The 22857-nt window shown below is 35.8% G+C and overlaps 1 long non-coding RNA gene across 2 annotated transcripts in view; it reads left to right on the top strand.

The window, feature by feature from the left end:
* LOC147648222 (uncharacterized) overlaps nucleotides 1–20517 on the top strand; it is a 42036-nt gene extending 21519 nt beyond the window's left edge. For both annotated transcript variants that reach the window (XR_015280943.1, XR_015280942.1), the window contains 2 exons: nucleotides 16798–17021; nucleotides 17642–20517. This is a non-coding gene — a long non-coding RNA (uncharacterized LOC147648222). The remainder of the gene's footprint in view (nucleotides 1–16797; nucleotides 17022–17641) is intronic.
* Nucleotides 20518–22857: the final 2340 nt, after the last annotated feature.

The raw sequence follows: 22857 nt of genomic DNA, 5'->3' as shown, positions 1-22857 counted from the left end.
AGCTGGTGCCGATATCAAAAGAAAGAAGACTAACCAAATGTTTTACTATTTCCTGGAAGTAGCAAATGTCTTCTCCCTGTCAGTATTTGACTGTTAACATATTTAAATAGCTATATTTTCTGAAAACAAGGCTATCCCTACTATACGTTTTTCCAATGTCTAAAGCAGAAAGGCAGCCCCACCCTCAAAGCATCAACAGCATCAGTGCAACTGAAAGATGGAAAGAGTAGGTAAAACATACTGTGATGTGTATTCTCTGTGATTTCTGTCTTCAAATTTTCATAGGTATTCCATCAAAGACAGTTTGAAGGAAGATATTAACAAGATATTTACAAGAAAGTACCAGTTTTATAGGAAATCATAGGCCAAAATATTTCAGAAAAGCAGTAAGTATTTTAAAATGCTACCAGTGATGACTGGGAGTTGGAAATAGGTGTTGGCCTAACCAAGGAGCATCCAACCCCCTCACCACCCTCAGATCCCTCTCAGAACTCTTTTTAAGTACAGGCACAGCACAAGCTGCTTGTGCCATATCATGTTCTTCATCCTGGAGCAAAGAAAACTGGAGGCTGTTCTCCACCATACCCTTGTGAGACCCACAAGGCCTTGTCTCTTGACTGGACTCTTTCTGGACTGCTTGAGAAATAACTGTTTTCTTAAGAAATGTTACAATGTTGTTTTTTATATTAATGGACATCACAATAACAAATTTTTTTTAAAAAGTATACAAGCTTTAGTTTTTAAAAAAAGATAAAAAATAGATTAAAATAAAGTTAAATTTATGAAAAAAAGAACAAAATATGAAACTCACTGTTAAAATGTACTGAGTTTAAAAAGCAGCATGAGGAAGATGGAAAAAATCTCTTATTCAACTCAGAGGCTTTGTGCTCAGAAACACTGTAAATAAATAAAATATTAGGAAGGTTTTGACAAAAGAGTAGAGATGAGAAATATCCTCAATTAAAAACACTACTTCTGAAAAAAGATGGAAAATGAAAGAAAGAAAATCTCTGTTCTTCAATCCAGAGCTCACAGCCAGAAGAAATAACACAAACAGGAAAAAAACATCCTTTGACAGTGAAAACACTAGATTTTCCCTAATTTAGAAAAAAATGTAAAATTCTTTTAATATAAAATTTTTTTCCCAGGGGATAGATAGATGAAGAATGTGGGGCCCAGACAGTTCCTAAGAATTAAAAAGAAGAAATTATTTTGAAAAACCCCAAGAAAAATAGGACACCTACTTCTGTCAGTCTCAGCTGTAAGATAAAAGAATGTGCATGGTTACAAAGACTGCCAATGAGTGCCTCAACAGGCAGCTGCTGTGAGATGATAGAATTATTTAATAAGATCTCACAATGCCAAGAGACCAGAAGGTTCTCGCTGTGGCACCAGTTATGTTGTATCACAGCTCAGTGCCACACTGCTATCAGACAGATGCTTTCAAAAAGACTGCATATGATGCTGGAGCTGAAGTTACCTGACTGTCTGTGGCTCTGTGCTCTGAAATGGGCAGTTCAGTCTGCAGAAACCAGCCTATAAATTGAGTGACCTGGCACACATTCCCTGCCAGTGCCTGCTCTATTTCAATGTAAAAGCCTAAAGGCTACTGTGGAACACCATATATGCCTCTCATTCCTTACATGACTATGTGTTACAAGTCTCTTACACAGAGCTGTGCAATAAAAAAATATTTCTTTAACCAATGGAAGCGATCTCATTCATCTTAAAGCATTTTTAAATCGACAGGGTCTTAGTTCTTATTCATATTAATTATGTTAACCATAATATGAAGGGAACGGAGTCACACTCCAGTGGGAAAAAGAAATAATCATGAGTCTTCTACCACTAAGATGGCAATTCAAGAGTGAAATGAGGGACAACAGGTAGATGTAGTCTAATCAGAAAGCACTAGCAGCAAGGAAAGCATATATTTCAGTATAACAGATAGTAGACTCAACACATCCCAGCTCAGGGTGCCTTTCACAAGCACTGCAGCAGACCCAGACCTAACAAAAGATAATGAGGAATCATTACAGATGCTTGTAGGGAGTACCTCCCAGGAATGATGAGTTATTTGCAAAAAAGAATGGAGATGACTCTGAAAAACCAACACCTGGGGAAAAGTAGACTGATATGAAGAAAAAGATTATGTATAGAATGAAGCTTGTCTCTAAAAAGTCTGAGGGGGATTAAAAGCATCTTATCTTTTGTGCAGCACAGCAGTACACAGAATGCTTGCATTTGCCTTCCCCAGTGTAAAGGATCAAGACAAAAGAAGCTGTGAACTTTGCCAAGTTTTATGTCTGAGCAAAGGGAAACAAAAGACACTATTTCAGATATGGCCAACAGAATCAGAAAAATTTAGCTATGTCAGGACATAGGACCTGAAAAGGGTTTTAAGCCTAAATACCACTCAATAGGCAAAGCTGATCAATGGATGAGAGAGTAATTTTATTGTCTGTCATCATGAAAAATTGTAGGGTTAGGCCTTGAAAATATTTAAATGTTTGCTTAAGCAAGGTAGCAGATGGATGATTTTCAATGAGTAACAGACAGAGGAAAAGAGATGGTCACCATGTTGCAGTTTATCACTATCAGAAACAGGCTGGAATGAGGGTCAGTGGAGAAACATGAAGTCACAGAGGATTTAAGGAAATTCTGTGAAAGTCCCACAGAAGCTGAAATAAGTGTTTCCACCTGAGCTCCTTCTGCCCTGGACACTCGAACATGTCTCTGTGGAAAGCTCAGTGGTGCAGCTCCTAAATAGTGCAGCAAAGACAGCAGAACATGGAGACTGGTGGGAGGTTTTTTGTCCCTTTCATTTTGGTTCTCTTTTTAACAGAGCTGCCATGCAAATAAAAGCGTATTTTTAACTTGGTGTGACTGGAGGGCTGTAGTCATGGAGTTCAAATGCTGGCAAGTCACAAGTTTGAACCAGATTACTTGAAGAAATCAGGATGATCAAAATGACTAGGTCTTAAAATGTTAACAATTAGAGACAGAGAAGGAGAAATAAAAAAAAACCCAAAAAAGTAAAAAAACAAACAAACAAAAAACCAAAAACAAACAAAAAAACCACCCCAAAACCCAAAAATATGCCAGAAAAGACATGTCACCGGCAAATAGACATGGATAAAATACAGGCTAATTCTACTGTTCCCATATTGCAAATAATTATCATGGTTTGGTTGTAGGAGAACCATAGATGATGAGCTATTTCTTGTCAGTTTTTAAAAATTTCCCAATTAATTTGCATCTAGAAAATGAATATATTTGTTTGGATCATTCTAGTTATCAAATTATATAAATCCTACATATGACAGTTGTATTAGATTATTTGTCCTGGGCAAAACACCCTATACTAAATATTGCCTAATCTACTGATTCTTTTTATATTCATTCATTATTAATTCCAAGATATAGGTAAGTTTGTATTTTTTTTTTATTTGAAGATAAGTAATATTTTTGGTATGTCTTGAAGTAACTAATTCAGCTATAAATTCTTATACTCAATAAAAATATATCCAGAGAAAATAAGTTTCCCAATAACTTATTTTATCTAATGATTTTGCTTTTTTAAAAAGTCGAATAAATGGTTAAACATAGCAATTTTAACTGTATAAAGACAAAAACTGTGGCATTTTGGCATTTTGATAACTATTCTAGTCTATGGAAAAACTTACCTTTTATGTTAGAAATATCTGTGATTTAGTGGTAGAAGAAAAAAGACAAGCAAACAAAACACAACTGTTTCACTTTCAAGATACAGATTTTCTTTCTATTATAGCAGTGGCATTTTGGCAGCAGCTGCTACTCTGGGGTCTCTTGGTCTTTCTCTATTAGCTACAGTCTCAGTGGGATTCACTTCTTCTGAGTGCTCTTCTTTAATCTCTTCCTTTGATCTTCTAACTTAATTTCTTGAAAGTTCATCCTGTTTGTGAATTGCTGTCTCTTTTATGCTTTTCTAAGGATACAAATACACTAATAGCATTTTCAGTGTTTTGGTAACTCTGCTCAATCAGAGAAGGAACAAAAGATATTCTTTGCCTCTGAAGTTTAATTCCTAGCTAAAAATTGAACATATTTTTGTATCAGGTAACAGATATAAGCAAACATGCTTCAAATTAATTAATAAAATGGCATTTTCAAGTTATTTCAAATATTCTATACATATCATTCAAATAACAAGCCATCATTTTAAATCACAAGACTATATCCAAACTTATGACTCACAATAGTAAACTAAAAGACAGTTTTACTGATGATGATCCAGTTTTGAATCCTTGGCAGACCCTGAGATTCAACGACTTAGAAACTGCTGAATGAACGTACAGGGCCATTTATCGTATTTAGTCAAAGTAACTTTTATGTCACTGTAACTCAAATTATGAATGGAATATTCATTGGGATTAGGTCCTAAAAATTTTGTGATCTTAATCTAAATGATAGTAGATACTACAGTGTGGTCAACACAAAATTTTGGAGACAGGACAACTCTCAGTTCAAATGAACAAATTGTCAGCCTAATTGGATGAGCATTAAATCATGTCAAGTACAGCAGTCTTTATGGCGAAATGCCTTAAAAGTAAAGGTCATTGTAGAAGCAGAAATCCTTTGCAGATTTTCTCTGGAAATCTAGTCTTCATGCTTAAATTCATGTATGAGGTTTTGCTTGAAATAATTTTGGTTTTGTTTAGGGAACAAATCTATACTACAGAAAGTTTAAAAAAATAACTGCATGGATGCTAAAGATAATTTTGGATGTTTGAACTCTTAGGAACAGGCACACTTAAAGGCAGGAGAATAACCTTCAAAAAATTCAAAGGGGAAAAGGATTTCAACAGGTCTATATTTCATCACCTAACACTGATAGCTGAAATGGTGCTTTTTATACATCCAAAGCCTCAAAAATTAAGAGAGGATTTTAAAATCCGACCATGCGTTTTCCAACTCCAGAGTAGATGTATTTATGTCTTGATTAATTAAGTACTGATAGTTCAAAAAACACATTGAAATTTAGCAGGAATGCAAGACATAAGTATATTTTTTGTATAAATCATTCATACAAAACTACCACTGAAATTCACATATTCTTACATTGTTATTCTATGAATGAACTCTTATTGTTGTTTGAAAGGATATTTAGCTTTTTAATTAGTAGTAATCAAGCCAGCAGAAGCTTCTTAGCTCTTAGTTAATGCAAACACTTCTGCTCTTGGATACAAATTGCAGTTCATCTCCTACATCAAGGCAGACTGCAGAACAAGAAGAAAAATGCATGACTTTGGCTCTGTTTCTCTGGCAGTGTGTCATTTTTTTGTGCTGAGGCCCTGCCCACCTTAATGCTTACCCCTGTAACTCAATATGCATATCTCTCTCTAATTTCAACAAAGCTCTTAGTCAAAATATACACTCATACTTCCTGGGAGAGGCAAGCCATATAAAGCTATTGAAACTTTTCTCTGCTCTTGTAACTCCATTTTAGTTTATTCACTCAAGTTCATGTCAACATGAGTAATTCAGAGTCAGAAATTATTCATCCATTACAATGGGGTGCAAAAAGGAATCTGAGTTAAAATCCAGTAAATCTACAAGCTATTATGCTGCTGCTTTGAACATAAAATCAGTGCCTTGGGTTAGACACTGACGCTATAAACACTTACCAGGAGCCAAATTTCTCAGGGAAATCAGTCTTTGAAATAAATGCCTGGAGAATATTTTATACTCCCCAGGCAGAAAATAAGGAGATATTTGCTCCAAACATAAAATTTTGAAGATAAAACTTCTTTTTGGGGAAAAAAATAAAAAAATTTAAAAAAAAATTCTAGTAGGAGACTTTTTTTCTCTTCTTCTTGGTTGATGAAAAATAGAGCAAGTAAATTGATAAATATGGGAGAGTCTGTATATACCTTTACTTTTTTTCTTTTTTTTTTTTTACACTAAAAACAGAGCGAGTCTTAAGTACCATTTTTATACACTGATACTACAAGTACCCAGAAAAAAAAAAAAAGTATTTAACGAAATGGAAGATGAAATTATGGAAACAAACTGCACTACTTTCCTCAGAGATGCTATATTTCTAGTGTGGTTACTTGCCCTAAGATGAGGGTTTGTGATAGCTATATGTTAGATTCTTCCAAATTCAATCCAAATAATTTCCTCCAAATGAGCTGCAATGGCTAGTTCCTCATGCCTCCTGTCCTTTCTCCTACATTTACAGCCTTGGGGCTGTGGCCATGCCAGAAAAAAGATAAATTATCAGGATTATAGTGGAGACCAAAATGATGTCTGGGTATCTGCATCCATCAGGTTTTAGCTGTCGGACAGTAGACTTCAGGTCTTTAACTGTAGGTAAATCATGAAGTTTCTATAGAGCCAGCAGATGAAATGAGGGAAGGAAAAGTCAGAGTAATTAGCAACTGCTTAAGTTTCCAGAAGCTCATTCTATAAAATATATACATCCAACCTTCAGATTCTCTCTAGTCTCCATTTGAAGTAGTTGAAATAATAACATTTATATGTGATTCAATTTTATTTCAGGCTTTTCTTTATTAACATGTGGATACCTTTGAAATAAAAAATTCTTTTTTCTCCAGCTGTGCAGGACATGTATAAATAGTGATCACAAATTCAGATTATAAATTGATATAAATTTATGATCTGATGAACCACAGACAGACCAAATGTCTGTCTGTATTAGTTTGGAGGGTGCAAGGGCCAGACCATGCTGACAAATCCTACATGACATTGGGCCTTGCATGCAGAGAGCAGCCCACAGCATGACTCTCTGCAAACTTCATATTGTTTTGTAGGCTGAGACCACAAGTCCTGCTGGAAAAAAGTCTGGCTTAATTAATTGGCCTGACTGGTTCAATTGCTGGGCATGGGCCACACAGAACCAAACATTGTTCTCCTCCAAGTCAGAGAACTTGTACTTCATCCCATTTCAAGTAGAGAAAAGGCAAACCTTCCTAGGCATAGGCTCAATTGAAAGAGTTCAGAAAACAAGCCTGAGCTAGAAACTTCACTTAAAACAAAATATTAAAATATTTAAGGCACTATTTAAGCTTCTGGTTTTATGTCTTTACTAAGGAAATTCACTATCCTATCCATGGGATGAAAGTGAAGAATGAGAAGAAATATCGGGAGAGTTAAAATAAAAATATATATATAACTTAATTTAATCACAGCTGTGCAAAACATGATTAAATAATTGAAGGGATAGAATCAAGGAGAGAGGAGATTATTTTAGGCAGTCAGAAGTGCATAATTACGAGTAATGGGCTAAATTGGAGCAAAAGAAAAACTTTAAAGATAAAGCCCAGAAACAAATTCTCACTAGTCAGCTCAACTCATGTACAAAATAGCTTTTGCTGGTGTAACCACAAATCTAAGTTGGGTAATTGGGTAATACTGGGGCATTCAGATATCATAATCAAGAGAGAGAGATGCCAGCTCAAGGAGGGACATGAAGCAGAGTACCTGATGCTCAGCCTGAGCGGATGTTCAGATTACACTTCAGTTCTATTAACACCTGAGGCATTGACTCTCCAGTTTTACTATTTTCTGACATTATTTACAGCAGATCAGGTCTACTTATTTACTATCAGGTTGTTGCTATGGGTTTGAGTTTCTGCTGATGAGAAAGTGGAGCATAGCCAAACAGAGCAGGACTCAGAAGCAGGAGGCATCACTTCCTCCTTTCTCCCAATACTCCATACTTCCAGGGGAGCATTTGGTTACTTAAACTAAATAAATCCAGGGATCAGACAAATACAGCAATGTTTTGGCTTTAACATTTCTTCTTTTAAATGTAGTGATTTAAAACTATTCAAGGATAGCTGTGGTCCAAAGACATCATGCTTCTTCTTTGGCTGTAACAGCTTACATTATCTGACTCTTTTGTCCTATCCATGTCACTAACTGAATACTCAGTTCACATGGGTACTTCACTCAAAGTCCAAGTCTTCATGAAAAGCTCTGTTAAGGATAGCATCCAAGTCTTGTCACACTGTTCTCCAAAAGGCTAGAGGGAACTCATCCAGTCCATGAATTTGTAACATCAGTGCTACCTAAACTCTTTCATAACATCAGAGACAGAAGCTGCACTCTGAAGGGCTGCCCATCAAATCTTCACAAATACCTGATTTGTCTGGTTACTTATGAGACAGGAAAGCTTTACAGAGGACAGAAAGCATATTAATGTACAGTGGAAAAGATGTGCTGTATTTAGATGGTGACTGCATTCATTAGTCTCTCTGGTGCATGGACCTGAATTTTGGACATTTCAAGTGGTTTAAGCACAAGGTGCCTTTTAGAACCCACATGTACACAATGGCAGCAAAACAAAATGCCCAAGGTCTACTCTGACAGTTCCATTGCCACCTCTTCCACACATGTTTATTAATTCCTTTCACCTCTGGACACATCAGGCCTTAGCTGAAGTAGGGTTTGACAGAAGTTCTTCATTAGATATCCCCACGGTCTTCATAGATTTTTTTAATCATTTTCTTTCTTCCTTTTCTAAGGAAAATGTGGCAAAATGGTGCTCTGTGTGAAAGGCTACTTCTCCCCCGCACTTTTCCTGTCATCTTCAGAATGCACTATCTCTTTTGACTGCTAAGAATTAAAAAATATAGTCTGAACTGATTGAAAAACATTCATATTCTCTGATAACTAGCCAATAGCTCTTGTGAGAGCAAAATCATGCAGCTACCAAGCAAGCACACAGTAATTCATAGTTTAATTCTGATTATCAGATGAAGTAATTCAAGCTAGCTATTCAAAAGCTTTCACTGGAAATATTGTACTAAGGGGACTGCTTAAATTGGGATTTACAGTACATCTTGTACATTTAGGTAATCACATTTCAGTTTAAACCTTGCCATGACCCCAGATTCAAGGGAATGTTACGGTCTGCACACGTGATAATCCTGCTGGGTTATGTAAGGAAATGATTAAGGGTTTCACCATATCCTGTCAGCTCTGAGCGCTAATTCCAAAAGCACATTCCACTTTCTTTGACAGATTTTAAGAGTGTGCATGACCTAAATGGCAGTTGGTCTTCATAATTATCTGAGCCATTGCACTCAACACTTTTATGTAACACTACCAATAGTGGTTGTTTAAATATCATTCTTTTAAATGTTTTATATTACCAGTTTGTGGCTTCATTCACAGCTTTAGTGTTTGGAATTTCCTCCTCCCCCATACACCTCCATTTAGGCAAACATTCATTGTGACATCTTCAACTTTTAGTGTTTAGTAACTAAATTAGATTCTAAATTCAGAAGCTCTCCTTTGTAATATCCAAAGACTTGCACAGGTATAGTCCATTAGAGTACAATTAACTGATATGGTAAACATATATGATTCCAGGAGATCTAATCTCTGAATTTCTGTAGGGATCAAATCTTAATCTCCTAGAAATAAGACACAAAAGCAAATAAACTGTTTTAGTTTACAGTTCCTTAAGAGTTTTTGCTCCTCCAGTTATTCTCATTCTTTCAAATGTGTAGGATTTTTCAAATCCCATTTTCAGCCTTCATCCTTTGCATATACTAAATATCTGCATGCAAAACTGGGAATACCTGCCTCTTGGATTTGTTTCCTTTCTGAACTCTCATTTTCATCTTCACAGAAACAAATTTGCATTTGTTTGTGTGTTGTGTTTCATTTCGAGGCTTTTTTTGGTTAGTTGGTTGATCTTTTTTGTTTTTTGTAGAAGTATAGTCAGAGTACTGAAACACATTGAGCTTGCAATTACAGGCAAAAATTGAAGATAGATTGTTCAAAATATGGCAGTACATAACTGAAGAATGGAGGTTTTGACTTTGCCATTTACAGTCTTAAGAGACAAGTAAATATTGAGTATCTATACTAAGTACCTAAGGATTAGAATCCCTCGTTTTAGGTCTGGCACATATGATCCCCATACCCTACCTATGAATGCTCACAAATGAAGTAGCTTTATCCACAAGTATGCTTTTAGAGCACACCCAATTACTTGGTGGTAATCTAAGTAAAGCAGGGATAGAACCAGCATGAAACACAACTTTAAAAAAAGGAATCATGCTTAGCACTTGGGGATTCCTTCATTTTCTTCTCTATGTTACAAATGCTAATCCATGCTGTGCACTTCCATAGAAGTTTATCTGACAGCAGCTCAGAGCTAAACCCGATCTGAACCGTGCTGAAATGTGTACTTTTCAGTCTGAATCTGAACTGGGGAACTTCTTGTCACAGACTGTGATGGAAGCAAAGTTTAAAATATGGAACAGCATAAGACTAAACCAAATCACAGAGGATGGGTTTCTGCCTCATCATCAAATATTTGGAAGCAACCATTGACTATTGCTTGGAGCTCAGATTATACCAATAGAATAAGTGAAAAAATAACTTGCTCATGCTGTTAGCTTAAATTTTGAATACTACATCAGAAAGACATTCTTCTCAGTATTGAAATAAAATTGCCCTCCTGAGGAAGATTTTGTGTTTATCATTGAAGAGTAATTCTTTGAATGAGTCGTACACATTGACACATTTTTTTCTGTAACACATGCAAAGTATCTGTGTTTCATATGACTCTCAGTTTTGAAACAAGAACTTAAAAGTCAAAAGGGAAATTTGATTTAAAGTAACCTTCTCATCTTGCCTTGATTATTTTACCCATTTCCCCCTCATAGCTCAAAAAATTTATCAAATATAACAATTTTGTTGAATTTCTCCCCGTCTCACAATGTGAAACATTTTCTTGGTTTAAGAGATTTGAAAGTTCCTGAAGGCCTCAGGAGAATATGTTTTATTATCGTCATTACTTCATACTGGGGATTTTTTTGTTTTATCAAACTGTGAACAAATTCCATTACCTACTTTTAATGTTTTCTCTGATGAGTAAGATAAACACAGAGTTACATCTCTCTAAATTTCTTAAATTTTGTTTCTTTAAAAAGAGATTAAAATGTTTTTACCCTTACAACCCTTTTCATATAGAATTATGTGAACATATTTTTGAAGAATGGTGACTTGTCTGATCTATTAAAAACACAATTTGGCTTATTGTTTTATTTATATGTTCCTGTTGGCAATAATATTTTCTACCTTATGTATACCAATATAGCTGTGATGTGACAGCAATTCCTATGAGATGCAGATGTGTCTGAGTACCATCTGATTCTGTAACTGGCTCAGCAGTAACAGAAGGTTTGCACAATGTTGATATTAACACCAAACTATTTTATTACAGAAAGACAGGATTATTTTTTTTTTTCCTAAGTACTTAGTAGATTAGTCTGCTTTGACAATATTCCATTTTCATAATAAAAATAATAATAATATAATAAAAATAATACAGCTCCAGAACTAGATATAACAGTTCTGTAAGTCAGTCTTTCCTCAGATATATCCACTGATAAAGACTTTACTCCTCTGAACATATATTTTGTTCTGCAAATAGTAAGCAAGATAAAGACTACCATATTCTATCTGGATCCACTCTGACAGTATTAATGTGTTTTTAAAAGATTTACCTATATCCTTACAATATTTTTAGTACAAGATGGAAGCAGGAAGATTTCAAATACTGAGTTATATGAGCAAAAGAGTATTGGTAATAACAGATGCTGATGATAAATAAAACTAAAGGCAAAGTATAGATACATTTATGTTTGAGTCCAAAGTAATCACTCAATGTCATAACAGAAGAAGATGAAATAAGGTTTTAAATAAAGATTATGTGTTGAACTGTGAATGGCAGTTAAGATTATAAATAAAAAACATAGCCATTACAGAACAGCTTATGCAGTTTTGTCATTTTCTTTGAAAGAATAAGATAGAATAAGATAAAGGCACCACTTTTTTTTTTTGTTTCTACCATTTGGGAGTAACAGAATATTGTAATCTTACATGTTTTTCTTCATCCTGTGTGGCTGGATTTCTCTTCTTATATAGAAGATACATCCAAATATCATTGTACACAACTGCAAAGCCAAGGAAACAAACAGGTAGCAAATAATAGAAAACCAGTCTGTCAATGGGTGTTTCAGGTGCACTCCTTCAGTTCTGGAAATGAAAGGCCTCACACAGACACTACTATTTTAAATTAATTTGTTTCTGCAGAAGTACTAATGGAGCATGTAATTTCTAACCTAAAGAAACAATAAGGGCCTTCTCTAAGTATTTCTATTTTATATTAATTATATCTGTTTTAATGGAGATATTTAGAGTCTATATTACAGAGATAGCAGTTTGAGATGCTCTCTGGCAACTTCCTGAAAGCAAATAAGTAATACACAAAATTATCTACAGTACCATGCTCCTAAGCTGTACCTCAGATAGTCTTTGAATTTGCATCGTATCATCACATTTGTATTCCCAAAGGAGATGCCACCAAAGACAGACCAAAAACCCATGAAAGTGCTGTGCACTTTGTACACTTTGTACATGCAAAGTATGAATGCAGACCACAAGCTGTTCTTCCCCAATTGCCTTTGATAACTCTTGAGGTAGTTCTGGTGTTCCACTGTAAAGTGATGGAAAATTTAAGGTCAATGCAAAAAAAACTGTGGCTATCTGACAGACACTAATTTTTTTCCCTAGACAGGTCTGAAACATACTGTACGCTTTAAGACATCGTTTTTCAAAATATCTGTTCCACTGAGCAAAATGAGACTTGTAAAACATGATCTTCAAGTGGAAATGGCACACTGTTAGGGTATATTTAGTGATAAAACTTCCCTTGCATGTAAGATCAGTGAAAGATATAATGCCCTGAAATTGTTTTGGTATTTGTTTTTTTGTTTTGTTTTGGTTTTTTGTTTTGTTTTTTTGTTTTTTTTTTTAAACCCCACCATTTGCTGTTTAAATTAAATATTTAAATTAATAAAAAGTTTCCAAGTGCCACTATATTTACAGTGTTACCACAAAATACAGTATCATGTAAATATAAAGTGGCACAGGTTGCAGGAATGGAAAATTAAAAAGCTGTAACACCTAGGTACTTTGTAAAGACTTTTCATGGTTCTTAAAAATTTTTATATATGGTGTGAAATATGGATGATCAGTCCAAAGTATAGATGATTATTCCAACACAATCAAGATATCTCCAGCACAAGCTGAGTGATTTCCCCCTAATTAGCTACCTCAGTCTAGCAGAGTAGGGCAGCAAGGGCTGGACTGTCAATAACCACATAAACAGAACTGATCCCTAATTTCTGCTCTACGTTTTTAATGGTCAAATGTTCCAAATATTCAAAATTTCACACAGGAAAACCAAAAATTGCCAACGCTTTTTTGAGAATCAGTCAAGAGAAATGAAGTACTATTTTTTACTTTGGTGAGTCAGCTCATACTAAGACTCCCTAATGTCTCGGGATGAAATTGATTATTTCAGTGTACTCTATCCACTGCAATTACATTTTGTACAGGCAGGTTAAAGACCTGTTATGTGGGACACAAGACTTCTTAGCAAGCTCTAGAAGAGTTCTTCCAGGAAATAAAAATTAATACAGTGTTTACAGTCTTCCCTTACATAGGTACTATTTTTGTTCTGTGACCTAGTAAGCACCAGAAAAAAAATAATTCGATTTTACTGAAGACTCCCACTGCCTATATAGTGCACTGACTATATAGTGTCTAAATATTATGATAATAGATTGATTATGGGACTATATCAGAAATATAAAGGCACAGAAGGGGGATAATCTCTTTTATTGAGACCAAATTAAATTGTCTCAACTCCATATTTGTATCATACTTAGGTGTCACAGTGACTGACTGTATAAGAGCCAAGATGTCCATGCCTTCCCATATTTAATCTGCACTCCTTTCAGACTGGGGGGAATTAGAAATATTTGTGGATTTTCCCAGCATATGATTTTTTCCAACATGTTCAACATTCCCATTTTTTCCTGGGAATTTGAACTGTCAAAAAGCATTTTTCATCCATAAGACTAAAAGAAACTGCTGATATCTTAATGTGTCTATTAGCCCAAGCTTTTGAGGATCTCAAGGTAATACTCAGTAACACTCAAGAAAGATTGTCAACAAAACATTTTTATAAAGAAGGTGATTAGATTGGACGAACCTTGATTAAAAAGAATACATAGGCTGAAAAAATTGCAAATGCACCATCAATTCTTATTTTCAAATTTAAAATTATTTTCCTAAAATAATGAAATAAATGTTTAATGTTTCTAAGCCGTAACTAAAGTGGAATTATAATTTTTCAAAGGAAAGGCTACTTCCTGTGTCATATTTATTTCCATTTATATTAACCTGACACTTGAATTCCTTAGAAAAATATCTGTGTGAGTCATCAGCTGCCTTCAGAATTTGCCTTGCTGGGCTAAAAAATGTTACCTGGTCATTAACTAGAAAAAAAAAATTAATAGAAGAAAGAAAGGTAGCATGAAAAGCATCTAAAGCTTGAGATTCTTTCTACTTACAGCTGAGCAAAGCTAAACAAAAATTTATGCACAAACCACTCAACTCCCTAGGGTCATAGAAGCAGTCAACAGAATAATTATGGGCACCAAGACATGTCATCTGGCAATCAGGCTCAAAATAATAAAAATCCAAGAGTGTTTCACACAGAAGTCATGAAATTCGAAGTAAAAAGATGTGTGCCAAAGTTGAGAAATTTTATAAACTCTTGGAAATACACCTTGCATTTAATTATCAAAGAGACAGAATTTACATTTAAAGGAGGAAATCTACTGAGCTGAAAATAGAGGAAGTCTGGAATATATTGCACACACTTCCTGAGCTGCATTTATAACTTCTCCCTGTGGCCACTGGTGAAGTCAGCTACCTTGAATAAATTAACCTCTGGTTAGGTACAGTTTGGATGCTTTTTAGGGTTTTCCATTTAGCCACTAGAAAATAAACATGAAATTTATGCTCTTTTGGCACTATTTGATCTGCGCTTTCAATTTGGACAGACTTTTACTGGAATGAATGTGAAGAAATTAATTTTTTGAAATTTTTTATTGTATGTTTGTTTACATCCTCTTCATAATAGGAATTGTTTAGTATAATAAGAAATAAATTACAGGCAAATCTTGTCTTTGTCAAATACAGTGGGGTATTCTCTGAAAATCAGAAATAATACCACTAAGTAGGTCACAGTTTCAAATCTGGCTTCTAGTCCTGGGAGAGGCTGCATCAATTCCTGCAAATATTAACAATAACCAAACAACAACAACAACAACAAACAACAAAGAACAACAACAAAATAAACACACATTTATACAAATATGCAAACTTTTCATAGTTTTTTAAAAATTTATTGAAGAAACAAATTTTAAGGTAAACAACCTTTACTTTGTATATGTGCAGTTGAATTATATTGAAAATTAATATCTAAGGACTTGTATGAATGATTTTTTTAGATCAGCATAAAAAGCCAACAACGAGGAAAAAAAATTATGAAGAGCAGGCACAGATCACTGTGCAATGTTTTCCTTAGGTCAGTGCTTTAATAAAAACAACACAAAACAAAAAAAAAAAAAAAAAAAAAAAAGAAAACCACAAACAAAGGAACAAAACAACCTCAAAAACAAACCGTGTAAAGAGTTCAGGCTATTCAAGGCCTTTGTAACTAATTAGCCAAGAGAAAAGATGTCACATCATTCTTAGCTAATATCCCACCTTGCACCATATTCTGCCATTCTTGCAGTCACTGCAGTCACCACAGTCACTGTGAATGCAGGAGCATGGAAAACCCTGAGGTGTCAGAGCACCGTCATCCCTTGTCACTGCATGTAATGCTGGGGGTTAGGAAAAGAAAAAAATTAATATTTTGACTGTCAGTCTTAAAATCTTTCTTCTAGGAATTCTAAAATTGAATAATATATTTTTAACTAATTATAACAAATAGTTAACTCATCTTGCTTAGAAGAGAATCAGAATATTCCAATTACCCCCATTTAGAATTAATTGCCAGTAAAGTGTTCTCCATTGAATTAGTGCTTAAAATCTTCTACCTTGAAATTTGATTATTTTATCTGTTGTAATTCCACAAGAAATCTGAAACATCATTTAATGTTTGCTTTAATAGTCTTCCTGGAAAACAGATAAGGGGAAAAAAAGGAAAAAAAAAAAAATTTTTAGTAAATTTGAACTATTTAGAGCCTTGTCAGTAATCCTGAAAAAAATCAGCAACACAAATACAATGGCTAATATTACTTTGAGGTCACATATATGAGGATAGAAAAGTGTTTTTACAGTTGTGTGCCTCAGCACAGTATAAAAAAAAAGGATTTTTAATTTTTTCTTAGAAGAATTAGAAGATTAGACCTTGTCACAAAAGCAGTATCAGTTGTGTGATCTTACAAACAAATTTTTTAGTGTAATTCTATTATTGCAATGGGATCATGAACATAAGCAACTGAAATTAATTTCTGTGGGGTATGATTTCAGTACTATTACAAAAAGTGTTTACCTTCTCAGACTTGAGACAACTTTAAGCAAGATAACTTTAATTTTCAGGTTTTTGTCAAGAAAATAATTTTGCCACAGTATTCAATTTTTTTATTTCATTACATATATTTAGCTCTTAATAGAAACAAAGAAAAGAAGACCAGTCACACTCGCCAATGTTTTCAAGACTGTAGAACCATTCTTTTAAGAAAAGGGGAAATAAATGCTGCCAAAGGGGCATGGTGTTTTAAAATAATTTAAAAGCAACTCAAGCTCAAGGGCACTGTTTTATTCATCATTGACAAGAATAGCAAGTGGTGAGTCATGACTCTTTTTTGAAATTCATTCACTCACTTTACGTGCCTCTCTTTTTAGCTGCCAAACTTGCAATGCCATCTGCTTTCAGCCTTCAGTAACTCAAGTTGCCTCCAGCCATGAATATTCAGCACCTGCAAACAGAAGCAGTAGATGGCTCTTGACCTAAGATCGCTGGAAATTTGGAAACCTCCACATCTAGACACAGTCAAGGACCCATGTGACAAATTCAGTAAACACAGAGGGAGATCATGGTGACTTCAATCTCAAATCTCAGGGTGAAGGTCCGAGTCCAGCAGCACTCCTGCCTTGGGATAGACTTAACTTTTCTGCTTGTTGTCTCCCCCATATATAACCCTCTTCGGGACCCTGACAGTCAGGCAGCTTTAGGAATAACAGAAATCTGTACAGAAAAGGGTAAGGAAAAAAGAAAAGGAGTGTTCCCATCCCATCAGTTTCCCAGTCTCCAATGCAGAAAGGGACCACATGCAGCAGCACCAGGGAGGCAGAAATCACAAATGAGAAATAGCAGTACTTAAACCAGGGCTCTTTCACCAGACCATTCCTCAATCCAGCTTAATCAGATACATCATTTGAGTCCAGACTGAGAGAAAAGGCCTGAAAAAGATAGGCTAGAGTGATAACAGCCAATTTAAAAATATTTGAAAAATTTCAGTCTTCAATATTTTATGTAAAATTATAATATAATTTTTTTACTAGTTTATTGAGGGAATTATATGCTAAACGTGTTAAATCTATTCACAATTATCTTATGTGAATGTAAGTAAAATAAAAAGCCAAAGGACTGGCCAAAGATCAAATATGACAGAGCTACATGATTCTTTCCTAATAAAAATATGCTTAAAATTTGGGCTCTTTCAAAAATATTTTTCTTTTCTCACAGGACCACTTGAAAAACTGTAAGGAAGAAAAGAAGTAACATAGCCATATCTGCTCATATCTGTTCAATTTCTGACCTCTTTACTGCAAAGGAGAAATTTCATTTCTATAAATTAAATATTTTTTTTATTTGGTCTCTATGGAGATAATGGATATTTTTTAAAATCGTCTTGGAAAAATCATTTTAATATTTTTCTAAAGCACCAGGAACATTAACTGTGGAAAAAGAATAGGAAATAAATACTGTGAAAGGTTCTCTAACACTAAAAAGTGCATAGATCAGTTTAGCACAAGCTTCATGGTGATGCATGATGAGGCAATTCTGATGGAATAAGTTATGCAAAAGACCTTTAGTGATATTTTGGAAAGTAATTTGCAAAAACGTAGTGATACACTATACCTCTTCTCTTTTTCTCATTTGCTCCTGCTATTGAAGTGCAGCCAAGTGTTTTCTTAACAGCTCTTAACTGCAGCAGCTAAGAAATAGTTTCCTAGACTGCTCTGGAAAGGCAGGAATTTGGGTAGTATTTATGAAGAAGAAAATCAAAACCTTTTTAACTTGAAACATAGACCTCTCTTACTAAAACTGCACATCAGGGGCTACAGGTGTTCTTCTGTGGTGGGTTATTTAGAAACTGCAAAAAGAGGTCCATACAGCACTCTTCAGAAACGTAAGTGAAACAAAAACCATGTATTTTTATGCTCAGCACAAACTGTCTATCTGGAATTTTTAAAGTCTCAGTAGTTGATAATTATTTTGCTGCACCAGGAAAGAAGACAATTTGGCCTCCAAGGTAATTAGTACAGAGGAGGGAATGGTTCATCCCTCCACAGAAATTTTAAATTTATGGCATTTGAAATTCAGTCAATTTTGTAAAACTCTAAGATTAATGTATCCATAATAACTGGCCTAGATGTTGCTCTAATTATTAAATTTTAATGTTTATTTTTATTTATTAACCCAAGTGTGATAAGAAATTATGTCATGTGTTAGGGCTTATGTTAAAACATTGCTCATTTATTGTCATGAACTTTATTCTTGCTGTTTCTTGTAGTTTATTTCTGTTTACCACTTCGTTAATTACTATTTAAAATTTTTCCAGTCTTTACCATCAGGGGCTGAAACTTCCACACTTATTTGCTGGTTCTTTATGCTGGGTTTAGTAAATGAAACCATTCTTTAATCAGTTACATCAGCCCTTTCCCCCCGCCACACTCCTCCTTCTCTAAAGTTAATGATCTGGAACTGAGAAAGAGTTTTCATTTCCTTGCTGATCCTCATATGGTTTCAGATTCCTAACATGTGCTTTCTCCTAATCCTCATGTGTTAGGCTTTTAGTAAAGGTGGTTACTAAGGCTGAAACCACATTTGTCAGAATGAGCGTAAAATTTCCTAACACATATAAAAATAAATAATTTAGAGGCTGCCTCATTGGTCTACAGACTGCCACTACAAAGAACAGAGGGGAAAAAAAGAAACCTAATATTGAATGTATTTTCTGACTTCTTTTATTTTGAATCCAATCTTGTTCACTTATTTTTCTTGTTAGAAGGGAAATTGGTTTCACTTACTACTCTCACAGCCAAAATCCTGAGGCTCTGCCATCATTTTCACAAAGGTACTGTCTTCATTGAGCACAAAGAATTAAATGTTGCTTGTTCTTACCAGGTATACTGAAGCATCTGCACTACTGTTTTTGAGGGTAAAACTGGTCTGTCAGTTACTTTGGCGCATTGCATAAAAGAGGAAAACCATTTATTTAATTTTCGGTTTTCCTGAAAATTATCCTTCCAGGATGTAGAAGACTCTTCGTTGAAGAAAAGATGATGATACAACATAAATGGAAACTGCAATGTCAGAATGGAATGTTTTGTTGAATTTCTAAAATTAATTTTAACTCAGCCTAGGCAAAATCCCTTTCAAGGTTGTTTTCAGATTAGGTCTTACTGCAGAGGTTGAATTTTACAGAGATATTTCAAGAGCATCCAAATTTAATTGCGTTTCCTTAGTACTCAGTTCAGAGTGCTCCTTGCATTGGTACCTCCTAGTCAGAATGCTGTTTTTTGACAGTAGAGTATTTTAATTCTCCTGATTTTTTCCAGTGCTTTTAATAGGTAGAATAATTCCTGAGTCAAGGTGTCTTTCCAAACTGAGACTGTATTTTTTTAATGTGTATTTATGACATCATCAGCATGCTGAGTCCCTGAAAAATAAAATTTCTTCTGTGTGCCATCTGTATCCTTTGAGGTCTTGCAAGAGCCTCAATGTCATATTAATAGAAGGAAATTTTAGCACAGCTGTGACAGCAAGAAAATCACCTGTAAGACATATATCACCAAGTGGTCCCCTAGCATTACTCTCCAGGTGTCAGGGAAATTATCCAACCAGAGAATTTCACCCGGGCTACAGCTGCCAAGTCAGTCTTTTATTTTTTCCAAATTCCTTGTTGCTTTCAGTATTCAAGTTAGAAAAAGGAACAGTCAGAAAATCTGGAACAATGAAAATTGACCCACGAAGAATGATTGAGATCTGTTTTCAGATCATAACAAAAGCACCTAAAGGGAAGAAAGAAATGGCTGCTTGTCATTTGTCTCCATTTTGGAAGGTCCATTTTCTTCTGTTGAAGTCTCCATTAGAGTCCATCTGCATGCATCAAAATTAGATGCATCTGCACACGATTTACTGCGTGAGGATATTTTGTGTGTGCAAAATATGCAAAAGGTATCTAATACATGTCCAATACACTAACCATTTTAAAATAAACAGCAAGTTAAATGTTTTCTTTTCACAGGACTTAGATTATTCAGTTTAAGGTGCAAAATAATGCCTTTTTGTTTCAAAATCTAACCACAATAAAGGTAACAATGTTAACATCAAAATGGAGGGTTTTTTTGTAGTTGTCTCATCTTGATGGAATACTAAATATTATTTGAGGTAAGACATGGAAAAATTACATCAGCATAAATACCATCAATGTAGGGTTCTTTATTTCTGTCACGTATTCTGTACCTGAAGTCTTTCAAGTAAAGATTTGCTTTTATATTATCATTCTAGTGTTGTCTGGAAAAGTCTGTGTTCTATTTCCAGACATAAATACTGTACTGATTATGGATATTTTTGCTGCTTGTAAAACCACAGTGTAGTTTTTAACAGCATACACGTTTTTCATATTTCTTTTCCTGAACTATTTAAAATTAAGCAATGTTCTGGGATTTTGGCTTTTTTATGGAAAGGATGCTAGGAGGTTATTAGATAAAACAGTATATGGAAAATTAAAATAGAATACTAAGTGTTGCATATGGAGTGCCTAGGTCACTGGCTTCAAAATTTACTAGTAACCTAAACCATGCATATGTTCTACCTATATATGGAACCTAGCTACATTTCCAAAAATTATAATGCACCACAAAGGACATGAGACAAAGTAAAATTAATTAATAGGTTATGAGACCTGTTCATGTGAAAGAGATTTTTTTTTTTGGCTATATTTTACTCTTTTCAGCTCACAAACACCACCAAAAAATTTCTGCCAGAGGATAACTGTAAAAACTGTCTGTATGGAGGAGTTTATATATGCCTGGGTTGGTAGATGGTGTCAGGGAGCAGAATGGTCCCCTTGTTATCCAGGAGGAGGCAGTCACAGAACTGCTGAGCCACTTGGGCATTCATAAATCTATGGGCCCAGATAGGATCCATCCCAGGGTGATGAGTGTAAGAGACGGTCCGAAGATTCCCTCATCTGTCTCACAACCGTCTCAAGGACAGAGACTGAGACCCTGAATATCACAAGGGACTTGGTTTGGGGGTTTGGGCCTAGCTGAGGTGGATGTTTGCTAAGTGATTGTTTGCAGGTGGTTGCACAGTACACTGCCCTCGTTCCTGCTGGTGAGCAGAGGCTTGTGCGTGGTACCCTGTGCAATGGGTTTTCCACGACATATTGCTCTCGCTCCTGCTGGTGAGCAAAGACTTGCAAGACGTGGTACCCTACACCTGCCCCCCGTGCAATGGAATTCATCACAGTGATCATCAGTCTCCTCTGGTTTTGGCCCTGTGCCCCTTGCTTTGTAAAAGGCTACAAAATCACACCCCAAACTTACCTTCCTTTGAGATCCCCCCAACAGACAGAAGACTCTGCATCGTTGGACGGCTGAGTGGGCTTCGACGTTGGTAGCTATAATCCCCTTACTCTCTTTTCCTTATGCTTTGCTTTCTCCTCCTTTCCCTCTATCGCATATTAGTGCTGATGAGCACTCAATAAAGTGTGTTTTGCTGTTTAAGTCCTCGGTTTGCTGATCATCTTTTGTACTCTAAGACTGACTAAAAGAACCACATCACGAATCCCACCTTGCGGATCGTGACAATGAGGGAACTGGCAGGTGAGCTTGTGAAGCTGCTTTCTATCATTTACCAACAGTCCTGGCTCACTGGTGAGGTTCCAGATGACTGGAAGCTGGCCAATGTGACTCCCGTTCACAAAAAGGGTGGGAAGGAGGATCCTGGTAATTATAGGCCAGTCAGCCTGACCTCAGTACCTGGTGAGGTTATGGCACAGTTTATATTGAGTGTCATCATGCAGCACTTACAGGTTGGCCAGGATATCAGACCCAGCCAGAGGGGTAGTGTTGCAGTCAGCAACCTCAGGATTTTGTCCAGAGAAGCAGGAGGATTCTGTGGACCAGCATGAAACACCAACGAGCCGGGCTCCCGGTTCATGAAACCTTTTGTTCAGCATGGAAACAAACTCAGGTCCAGAACAGAAAGCTCCAAGCAGAGGCCAAACAGTGGTTTTGAGGGACAGAACTTTTGAGGGTTTCCACCCCTGAGGGTGGAGTTCAGGGTCAGGGACCAGTAGAAACACAGCAAGGGAGAAACCCTCCAGGGACTCAAACCCAATCAGAACACCTGGGCTGCCCTTCACCAGGGGTTTGGGGTGGGACAATGTAACTCTTTGTCTCCCATGAGGCACCCTGCCACAGGGTAGGTCATGTTCGATCAACCTGATCTTCTTTTATGACCAGGTGACCCTCCTGGTGGATGCAGGAAAGGCTGTGGATGTGTCTATTTGGACTTCAGCAAGGCCTTGGACACTGTCTCCCATGGTAAACTGCTGGAGAAGCTGGCAGTCCATGGCTTGGACAGGAGCACTCTGTGCTGGGTTAAGAACTGGCTGGTGAGTGGTGGTGCTGCATCCAGCTGGGGACAGTCACCAGTGGTGTCCC

This window comes from Cyanistes caeruleus, chromosome Z (genome assembly GCF_971803275.1).
Source record: "Cyanistes caeruleus chromosome Z, bCyaCae1.hap1.1, whole genome shotgun sequence".
Lineage (NCBI taxonomy): Eukaryota > Metazoa > Chordata > Aves > Passeriformes > Paridae > Cyanistes > Cyanistes caeruleus.
The sequence above is the reverse complement of the archived record's forward strand: the minus strand, read 5'-3'. Positions and strand labels throughout refer to the sequence as shown.